This window comes from Triticum dicoccoides, chromosome 5A, assembly GCF_002162155.2.
Source record: "Triticum dicoccoides isolate Atlit2015 ecotype Zavitan chromosome 5A, WEW_v2.0, whole genome shotgun sequence".
NCBI classification, from domain to species: Eukaryota; Viridiplantae; Streptophyta; class Magnoliopsida; order Poales; family Poaceae; genus Triticum; species Triticum dicoccoides.
In genome coordinates, this window is record NC_041388.1 from 49,046,577 (window position 1) to 49,057,906 (window position 11,330).

Consider the following 11,330-nt stretch of genomic DNA (forward strand, 5'->3'; position numbering starts at 1 on the left):
TGTGCGGATTTGGGGTTTAAGATCTGTGCATGTGCGGGGAATTTATTAGTAGGAGTTGGGCTGGGTTTTATTTGTCAGATTTACTGGAGAATTTGGCATTAGATTTTGATCTTGGGTGGGGGCGAGGGTCCTCAAATGTCTACACTGTTGTGGTGAAATGCTACTCCATTTTTTTACTGAAAATCATTTAGGATGCTGATTTTCTTAGTTGGTCTTGATTGCAGTTAAATGCTAAAAATCAGGACTCGGTATGGTGCCAAAATATGTTCATAATTTTGTGCACTGGGCTGATGGGATGCTATGTGAATCACTACATTCTTACTCCTTTGGTTCGCCGGAGGTTCGGATTGCATTGACCACATTCAGATTTTTCCTAGAGATTCGGGCTGGCAACCAAAGATGTCCAGCCTTGATGGCTTGTGATATATTATCATGTTTAGGATAGACGAAAATAAGATTGCAAAGGTACATTCTTTTCCTGCATAAACTAAATAGTGTTACAAATGGTGATAAACATGGGTAGTTTTCACTTCTTTATTACTGCTGAATCATGACATAAAATGCATGTTTCTTGTTGTATACCTTCAGTGTGGATTATTACGTGATGTACCTCGTCATTAACTTTCTTTATTTAGGACTAATTTTGTTTCATATTCATACTAAAACTTTTCTCAGGATACTAAAATTTACCCTTGCACTCAATTTTTCTAGAGCTAATAAAATATCTCGTTTTAGTGAAATTTGACTTTTACTATCTTTTTGTCAAGATACTCAGTTTTCTTGTGTTAAAATTTATCTTGTTACTGAAATTTTATAGGAACGAAGAGCTCAAGATTTTTTTTTTGTTCATGAAGATGCATAATCAAGAGGAACCATGAGGATTCCTAAGAACACTTGAGGTGCAGCAACATCACTTAACCTTTTCATGTTACTCTAGATGATTTATCATCCTTGCTTGCCCCTCCCGACAAGGATTCATATCAAGAGTTCAATACTTGTTGGGGGTTCCTCGCAATGCATGCACAAAGAGGCATAACTTCTTTGCTTCCCCCACCATCTCTGCAATAATATGGCGTGCATGTGCAAAAAGAAGGATCTGATGGTCTACTAAGGGCTTATAGGAATGAAGAGCAGCTTATCTTCTTTACGTGTTTATCTGGTAAATATTCATCTGTCAGGCAATACAAATCGTATGGTTACAAGTTCAACAACAACATGGGGAGCGCTGGCGTGGTAGTCCGGCGGTAGAGGGATGGCTGAGCAGCAGCCTACCGAGGAGTTGGAGGGAGGGCTTGATTGGACCACATCTGTCCACGAGGGCTCGTTGGTGGGCTAATCAAGAAGGGGGGAGGGGCTGGGTGTATCTGCGTTGCGCGGTTCCGGCTGGTGTGCTCCTCGGCGGCGTCCTGGATAGGTGGATGTGTGGGCGGCTGCGTGTGTGCGTGTGCTTCGGCGGTGCGTGGTGAGGTAGCGGGGTGGCCAGCGCGGTGCCCTGGTGAGCAGGTGGTTAGATCCGAACGGATTTGGCCATGGTGGCTCGACCTTGGACTTGCTGGTGCATGTTGTGCGGAGCTCGAGAGGTTGATCTGGGCGAAAGCTTGTCTTTGGAGTTTCCAGAGCCGGTGATGGCGAAGCTTTCGAGTGTCGTTTCCTTCCTATGGGCATCGCCGAGGTATTCTCAGCCGCAATTTATGCCGCTTCGGAGGAAACTCTAGATTTGTGTGATCGGACGATGACGGTGCTTTGGCATCATATCCTTCTCCAGGGTTTCATCTTTCGAGCTATGCATTAGCATGCTGGGCCGATGGAAGATGGAAGCAGAATGCATTTATAACAAGGGCACCGGCCACAGGTTTACAACGACTTATTGGTTGTACTGATGGAGCAGAGTGCATATTTGTGCAGAGTCTGCAAAGAGTAACTGAAAGACTCGACTGATCAGATTTGTCAGGAGGGCTTTCTTATTTATGTATCCAATTTTATGCATGCCAGAGGAAGAAGATCAAGGTATGTATATATAGCTTGATTAGACACAATGGTAAATTTCTTATGCTTTTTTGGCTTGAATCATCTATTCTGTTGTGCGTACATGTACTACGTAGTGTATTATTTTTTGGCCTGAATCAAAAAATAATTCAGTCATTTAACCTTCTCAAATCCGGATCATGTACTACACAGTGCTGTTTCTTTTGCATAGAAGTATCACGCACACCTTCCAGTAGGACCTGAATGATGTGCAGAAGATAACAAAACAAGTTTACAAGTGTTACCGAAATTTCCTTAAGTTCTTTTCTCCTATGATTTACTGAATGCATCCTTGTGTTCTCTAATTGTGTAAAAAATGGCATCTTTGTAATGTACTTTTATTTAACTCAGCTCATACTCCGTATTGTACTTCTAAAATTTGCCAAGTTTCGAATTCTGACTCAGAGTGCTTATTCATGTTCTTTTTTTGTTAGCTTTTAGTCAGCTGAGTTGAAGAAGCAAGTAAGCCTGAAGAAATGGACAGATTGGCATTTAAAAATCCCGAAGATATGAACAAACAATCTTGCTGATTCATGTGTACTAGCCTACTCATTCATGTATAGTTTATAATCTGAGGAAATGTTTGCCGTTTGTGTTAACCTCCAGTCTTGTACTGCTGAAGATTTTAGTTTGTGTTGTATCATATGTGGACATGTTCTTTACTTCAATCTAGACTTACGTGCCTTTGTGTTAAGTTGTCTTACATCTCAAGTTTTGTATTTTCATGTTTCATGAATTATGTGGGTATGTGGCAGCCCACATAATACCACATACAGTATGTGGACAGCCCACTTAATCCCACTTAAATAAGTGGACATATGTGGCAGGAAGTGGGCACCTGCAGGTTGTCCCACCTACAGGCTGAGTGGAAGAGAGTTCGTATTTGCCGTTGTATGATGAAAACTGGATGCCACCATGTTTAATGTGTATTTCTAAATAAAAAGAATAATTTGATCAATCTGTTCTTATTTCTATTATTCGGTGACAACTCATGGTTATTCGGATTTTGCCCGTAGCAACGCACGGGTCTGACGATGAATTTTTTTTAGCTAATTCTGATATCGAGATCCTAGAGAATCCATCTGACGTAGTCAAAGACAAACGTCTTGCCCCAATCACTATCATACCCACGGACCAACGTGAATTACTTGTCGGCCTCTGCAACTACATCATGTCTATTGATGATGTCGGGTGTTTGGAGTAAGTATCATGTATCAATATTTAATGTGCGGACTTATAATATTATTCTTCTTATCATCTAATTTATAGAAAGGTATGGGTCTGGAGCTCGACACCCGATCCAATGGGGTTAAGTCTTAAGAAACTTCAGTGCATACTTAACATGGAGTAGACCATGGACAATGACTGCTTCAACACAGCCGTGCGTATGCTGGCATGTGACGAGGGAGTATTGTTCACAGACACTCCTGTGCACTACGTGGATCTACGATTTTGTGTAAATTATCTTAACTCTTCATTCTATGTGTCATTACTATCAACATGTTGAAACAATTTTTTTGTACTTAGTCCATGATGCTAGAGTCAACACGAGGTCAGAAGTTTTGCGAGAAGGAAACTATCCAAAGGTTGGCAACATTATTTGATAGCTGGCCTGGGATGGAAAACGACATCTCATCGTGCAACAAGGTAAGTAAAGTATTTTGTCCATTGTTATCATGGTTTATTGTTGTTTCTAATACCTACACTTGTAGATTTATCTTCCCTATGCATCCATCGGCCTATACATTTTGTACGTCATCGACAAAGAGGCATGTCATCTATATATTATGGATCCTATTCAAACATCACAATCGTTAGAGGAGAAAAAATTGAGGCATGCACTGAAATTAAAAAGTTTTGCAAGGGATTTCAAAGAAGCACTCGAAATAAAGCTGTCTGGTTTGAATTATGATCTATCTAAATGGCAACGTTTATTTCTGTTCGGTATTCCAACAAGTATAGATGGGTAATGAATTCATAACAAAAACATTTACTTTTGTTATTACTATATTCTTTACATTGTTAATTTAAAGTTTTACAAGAATTTGTCTGGCTATTTTGTTTTTCATTTTATGCTCTGGTGGAACAGTGAAGATTTGGTCAAGCCGATTTGCGCGGTGAGTATTGTCCGTTACATGTTTTAAGACCTTCGGCATGAAATTTTCATACTAACTACATGTATGCGTTTGTGCGGGATGGGTATAAATTGAGGAAGCAGTTTTTGTTATACTTGCTAAAACATCGTGGGAATGAAGCTAAAGGAAACTTATCGGATATTGTGAAATAATTTCTTAAGCGCATCATCTAGATATTAATAATTTTGTAATAGATGTTTAGTTGGAACATCGCTCAGTTTGTTACATGGACATGTCTTTAATTTTTCTTATGTTATCAATTTACATTGCAAAAATAAACTTCAGTTATTAAATAATTATGTTTTTGTTATATTGTTTGTACGTGTGGAATTTAACATGTAACTCCTGCAAACTTTTTCAAGAGCCCGTGGCAACTCATGGGCACTCTACTAATATATATATATATATATATATATATATATATATATATATATATATATATATATATATATGGGTCACGCTATTCGTCACCCTGGGTGAGGAATAGTTATTCTTCACCACACACACGCTTATAAGGACATGCTTGCATAACCAAATTAAACATCCACTTACATAGATGTCTATTACAACCATGACATTTGCACACACCAAAGTAAACTATTACATGCATAATTACATAGGTGGCTACTACACACATGACATTTCCACACACACCAATAAAGTAAAGTATATATTACATGCATGATTAACTAGCAAAAACGATCATCTGATCATCATCTACTTCTTGTGACGCTTGCTCTGCTTGTGGCTCGATCCGGACACGTCGATTTGGGTAACGAGGCACTTCCTCATGTCAACGATCCGCATGTGCATCTTGTAGTATGTGTACACGCTCTTGGCCGCAAATCTGAGGTGAGGTTCATCCAGTTGCCGCATCCAGGCCTTGTGCCAGGATACGGGACTTGTTCTCTGGGCATCCTGCTTCATCTTTTCGTGTAGGGGTAGATGATGGCCAGGGCGAGTTCGACCAGGGAGTCCTGCTTCGTGCAGCCCCAGACCCTGTAGTGCTCACGGATTTCGATAAGATTCTTGCAGGACAAGGTTCTTCTAGGTTATTTGTTTCCTAATTAAGGAATTCAATTCATAATTGATTTTTTATTTCTAATAATGGTGTTTCCTAATCGAGGCATTCAATTCCTAATTTATTTGTTTCCTAATTTAGGCATTCAATTCATAATGAAACTATTTAATTTCTAACAATGGTGTTTTGATGTGATACATCATTCGCTGGATCTGGTGAGTCGGTTTTTATCTATGAGTGGGAAGAATTTGTAGGATTCACACAACTGGCGCTTTTGTAAGTAGTAGACATAGAGAAAGAGATAGAGATAGACATGTTGTTTAACAAATACTCCCTCCATTTCTTTATATAAGGTGTGCCCTTCCACCATCCATTACCTGCCTTAGATAAAAAGTACTACGTAGTCCCAATAGAAAGGTAGTTAAAAAGAATCTCTCTCTCTCTCTAATTGCATGCACTCACATTTCCCCCTCTCTCCTATCACACGGATTGATTTTATTCTGGTGTAGCGAGATTTAATTGCCTTTTATTAGGTCGTTGTTATTTAGTTGCCACTAATTAATCTGTAAACTAACTAATTGTTTAGGGTATTTTCGTCCAAAATGCTCCTCAGTTCTGTGCCTTGGTCACTGTGCCTAAAAAGATAAACCTTATATATTAAGGAACGGAGGAGTATATTTTTGTTACATGTATCACACACGGGTCAGGCTCGTGAACCATATGCAAATGCGCCCAACAGAAACAGACTTTATCAGATGAGGAATACAAGTTCATTAGATCCAACCGAGAAACACACGATACTATCAAATTGGGAACTGCAAAACACAACATTAATTCATTCCCCCGCAGAAGTTATTTCGATCATAACTCATTACATTGTATGTAATACTCCTCCGTTGCTTTATATAATGTGTATTTATTTTTTGATAAAAATTTATAATGTAAGGTATATTTCTTTCAGTTTCACATAATTCTATTTTTAACCCTCCGAAAAAAGGAAAGTATCTCTTCCTGATTGCATGTATCTCTCCTTCCACTAGTAGAAAAAGAGCCATTTGTCCCGGTTCATAAGGCCCATCTGTCCCGGTTGCGGAACCAGGACTAAAGGGTCGTTACTAATGCCCTTGGCCTTTAGTCCCGGTTCTTATACGAACCGGGACAGATGGGCCTCCACGTGGCCGTTGTGGCGAGCCCAGGCAGGAGTGCCTTTAATCCCGGTTGGTGGCACCAACCGGGGCCAATAGGCATCCACACATCAACTGTTCAGGGGCTAGGGTTTTTGTTTTTTTTCTGAAAGGGGGGTGGATTTGGGGGTTTTGTATGGTTAATTAAGGTGTTTCATATATTATGTTAGGTAGCTAATTAATTAATAGAGAGAAGTGTCCTCTCTTATCTCCGTGCTTGGTCGACGCTACGTACTATACGTATAGAGAGGCCCTCGAAACGCTAGCTAGTAAGAAAATGAAGGAAACCATTAAGTACAGAAGTTCGTCATGCATACCGAGAGAAGTGATCGACTCTCCTTCTCCGAGAGATTGGTCGAACAACAAGTTTTCGTATTATCTATCCGACGCTACTGGCTACATACATATACAATATGTAAGATCTGTTACAATCCCCTAGCATCTGAAATCAAGTTCTACATGGTATTCTCCGGCTTTATCGATGACGTGGTCAAAAAAGAATCTCGCTAATTCCTCTTGAATTGCTTTCATGCGATCTTCTCGTAGGAGTTCATTTCGCATCTCCCACGTCTATTTGAAGAAGGGGGTTAATACATATATGTGAATGAAACTCGACAGAAATGATGGTGTAATAAAATGAAATTGTGAATATTATTGCTTACGCACATCAAATTGTCTTTTAGAGTAGCCCCGCTTATCTTTGCAAGTCGCGTTGTAGATGAACTCGCACATGTAGTATCCACAGTAATCATTCCCTTATTTCTGCCACAAGCACTTTACAGAAATAGAGGTCAATCAAACTGATAATGAAGTACTATAAATGGCATTGATGAAAGTAGCTAGAATCAACGGGATCGAGATGCGTGGAACTAGCTAGCTAGTACTACTTACTTTCGGGTATGTCCATCACAGCTCCCCCGGCAGTCCCGGAGCTTGTGCGGTGAATACTTTCCAAACCCTGCGAGACAAAGAAAACAATTACTTGATATCAGGAAATGAACAAAAAGTTGCCGATATGGTGCGATAATGATCGATTGAACTTACTTCTCGAGCATTTTAGTCATGTCCGCATAGGTCTCGGGAGATTTTCGTCTCGAGTCTAAGACGGTTACTAGTCCCTGCTCAAGCTTAATCTCCAGGAGAATATAGTGAAAGCTGCGCACGCATGCATAACTCATCAATTACATTACTATAACCTCGCTCAAGTAATAAGGGAAACCGAATATGCACAAGACAGTAACACTCACTCGAGGCTTCCCGTAATGGTATTGGTGTTCTTCCACCTCCAAGAAATCATAGTGTACATCGTCGGGCAGGTAATCTTCAAAATTGCTATAACCAGGCACCATCCCCGGATCATTAGCGACGATATCGCTAGAAACTTTGAGCGGGGGGCATGATTGGTCCGCTTGTTCGCCGAGCGGGGCAATTTTTTCCCAACTCATCGTTCTGCTAACCTTCGATCACTGATAGTATTTCCCGACCGCTCCGCTTCGATATATACCTTTGCAGTAATGCGCTCATAGTTGTTTTTCAGCGAAGACTTTGGTGGTTTCCTCAGGGCATCGATAGTGCGCTTTGCTTTCACCCGGTCTACCTTCTCCTCCGGAGGTGGATGTCTCTTTGCTTTCACCCCTTCAAAGAAGTCCTTCACTTCTTTTTCCACGATCTTCGCGTTTTCTTCCACTGTCCTCTCGTATGGTAACTTCTCTAGAGGCTTGAGAGGTGAACCGAATCTGTATTGCCTCCCGCCTCTGGCTGTACTGCTAGACACCGGAGCAGACGGAGCAGCTGCGCCTGTCTTCTTTCGTGCTTGCTTATGAGGCGGAGGAGAAGGACTATGATGCACCGGAGCAGCCGGGGCGACGGCGGGTGTCTTCCGCCCTTGCTGGCAAGGCGGAGAAGGAGGAGGCTGGTGGCTTCTCGGGCGCGCCGGCGCAGGCGGAGTGCCGTCACGCGCCGAAGAGGGAGGAGGCTGGTGGCTGCTCGGGAGCGCCGGCGCAGGCGGAGAAGGAGGCGGAGTGCCGCCACATGCCAGAGAAGGAGGCTGAGTGTCCTGATCACTCGCCGGAGGAGGAGGCGGTGGAGGAGGCGGAGTGCCCTGACTCGCCGGAGGAGGAGGCGGAGGCGGAGGCGTCCAGTTCGGAAGGTTGATGAGCTCCTTCCGCCATAGGCATGGAGTCTTCAGACAAGAACCCAGCCGAGTCTCCCCGTCACTCGTAGGGTGGTCAAGCTGGAGGTCCTCAAATCCTTCTGTGATTTCATCCACCATCACCCTAGCATATCCTTCTGGAATCGGCTGGCAGTGAAAAGTTGCGCTAGGTTCAGGAGGTGCAACAGAGCCAACAGCCGCCTTGACTTTCAATTCCATCCACTGCGTCATAAGGTGGCAATTCTGAGACTCCGTGATAGCATCCACGGGGTAACTAGTAGGAGCCGTGAAGACAGGCTCCTGAAGCAGCTCCGTGGAAGCCACGTTGCTTCTCCGCTAAGATGGCGGGGTAGCTTCGGGTGTAGCAGCTTCGGCAGGTCGCATGCTGCGGGCCTCGTCTCGTTCCTCTAGCGCTTGTACCCTTGCGTGCAGCGCGTGTAGTTGGGTCAACTCCTTTTTCTTCTTCCTCTCCTGGCGTTTGTAACCGCCTGCGTCGGGAAATCTAGCCTTCCACGAAAGGGAGCCTGGCGTGCCTCGTGTCCGTCCGGGGTGCTCAGGATTCCCGAGGGCCTCTGTGAGCTCGTCGTTCTCTCTGTCCGGAATGAACGTCCCTTGCTGCGCCTTTTCGATATACTCCTGAAGCTTCTCGATGGGTGTGTTCAGCTGCTCGTTGGTCCAAACGCACTTTCCTGTTACAGGGTCCAATTTCCCCCAACCCCGAAGAACCAAGTCCTGCAACGGTCTGGCCAGCGTCGCATCTCTGGTTCGATCCCTTTATCAATGAGGTCATTCTCAGCCTTGTCCCACAACAGCCGGGCTTTCAGGTAGCCACCTGACCCCGTGCGATGGTGATGCTTCTTCTTTGTAGCATTTTTCTTGTTTGTTGTTGACATCTTCGCTGCTCTCTTAGATTTCTTTTTGGTGAAAAATGCGGGCCACTGATCTTTGATCTTCTCAAATCGGCCGATGAATTCTGGAGTCTTGTTTTGGTCGACAAACGATGATTTCAGCTCATTCTTCCACCTCCTGAATAGCTCAGCCATCTTTTAAGAGCATAAGCCTTGATCATTGGCTTTTTAACTGGATTCTCCGGATCCTCCTCTGGCGAGAAGGTGAAATTTTCCTGCAGCGCGGTCCAAAGATCAACTTTCTGCCTATCGCTGACATAAGACACCTGAGAGTCTTTATCCTTAGGCTTCAACCATTGCTCGATGCTGATCAGGATCATGTCCCTAACTAGAACCCCGCACTGAGCATTAAATTTTTGCTTGGCCCGGAGGGGTTCAATCGGTTGGCCAACGCGATCAATTTCGATGATCGTGTACCTTTCATCTGAGCGCAACTTTCTCTTCGGGCCTCGTCTCGTTACCGAAGTGTTGCTCGATCCGGAGGGCTAGAAAAGAAGAAAAAGAATAGAGTTAATATGTGTACATACCAAAAACAATTAATGCATCAATTAACTATAGTCAGCACATGCTTAATTAATTAATATATATACTTGGCTGGACTCCGTTCGGTCACCAGAGCCATCATCACGGTGTCCTTCCCCCTCCATTCGGTCACCGAAGCCATCATCATGGTGTCCTTCCTCCTCCATTGTTTGATCATCGTCATAGCCTGCTTCTTCATCATGTCTTTCCAGACCATCGGTGCATGTGTCATTGAGAAATGACAAGACGGCATCACTTCCGTGTGCGATTATCTCCCCCAACACCGCTTCTTGTGCTTCGTCTCGGGGGTGCGGATCCATAGTTTCTGCAAATATTTACAACATGTCAATTATTATTCAAATATGATAGATGGATATATTAGTGGCAAACATTGAACTAGCTAGCTAAGAATAATAAGGAATCATATTAGTGGCCTGGCCTCGACGCTTCTCTAGGGTTTGGGGTGGCCTCGACGACAACGCTCTTTTAACTTGGTAAATTTGGGTGGCCTCAAGAGAGTTTGTGGGTAGGGGCGCGGCGGGAGGGGGTAGGAGACCGACATCGTTTTTTTCTAGGGTTTGGGTGTCCTCGAGAGTTTTGGTCGAGCGAGAGGGCCGGGGGGTGCTCCCGTGGTATAAGTTATCACGGTCGAGAGGGGGTATATATATTGACCGCCCCTCATGTCAAAGTTATCCTTCTTCTTCTCCTCTATTCCTTTCTTCTTCTCCTCTTCTTTTTCTTCTTTTTTCCTCTTCTTATTTATTTCTCCTCTTCTTCCTCTCCTCTTCTTCTCCTTTTTTCCTCTTCTTATTTTTCTTTTTCCTCTCATTCTTTTTCTTCTTCTTCCTTTCCTAGCTAGATATATAAAACTTTTCTAAAAATGTAACTTTTGCATATATAAAACTTTTTCTTCTTCTTCCTTCTTCCTTCTCTTCCTTCTTCCTAAATATATAAGACTTTTCTAAAAATGAAACTAACCTAAAATGTACTAAATCAGAGAACATATATAGATAAAACTTTTCTAAAAATCTAAATTTTGCATATATGTATTTTTAAAACATTATGCATATTATAATTGAAAAAAATACATACATACATACATACAAAAAACATGTAAAAAATACATACATACATATATGAACATACATAAAAAATATATATATCTAAAACATACATACATACATATATGAAAATCTAAAAACATGAAAAAATAGCATGTATAACTAAGAAAGCACGGCGGCGGCGGAGCCGGCAGGGGCGCGGTGCTCACAGAGGGACGCATCGGAGCAGGAGTGCGCGGCGTCAGGGCGAGTAGGGGCGCGGGGAGTGGCGCGGCGACGGCGTCGGGACAGGGGCGGCGCGCGTCGGGGCAGGGGCGGCATG

General features: G+C 42.9%; 1 long non-coding RNA gene across 3 annotated transcripts in view; it reads left to right on the plus strand.

Annotated features, from left to right (window-relative positions):
• The window catches only part of LOC119299116, a 7,102-nt gene extending 4,383 nt beyond the window's left edge, over nucleotides 1-2,719 (plus strand). Inside the window, exons 6-9 of one of the 3 annotated variants that reach the window (XR_005146095.1) lie at nucleotides 225-465; nucleotides 818-1,672; nucleotides 1,766-2,007; nucleotides 2,460-2,719. This is a non-coding gene — a long non-coding RNA (uncharacterized LOC119299116). Of the gene's footprint in view, nucleotides 1-224; nucleotides 466-817; nucleotides 2,008-2,459 lie in introns of all 3 variants that reach the window. The other 2 variants (XR_005146097.1, XR_005146096.1) reach the window with 2 other exon arrangements.
• Nucleotides 2,720-11,330: the final 8,611 nt, after the last annotated feature.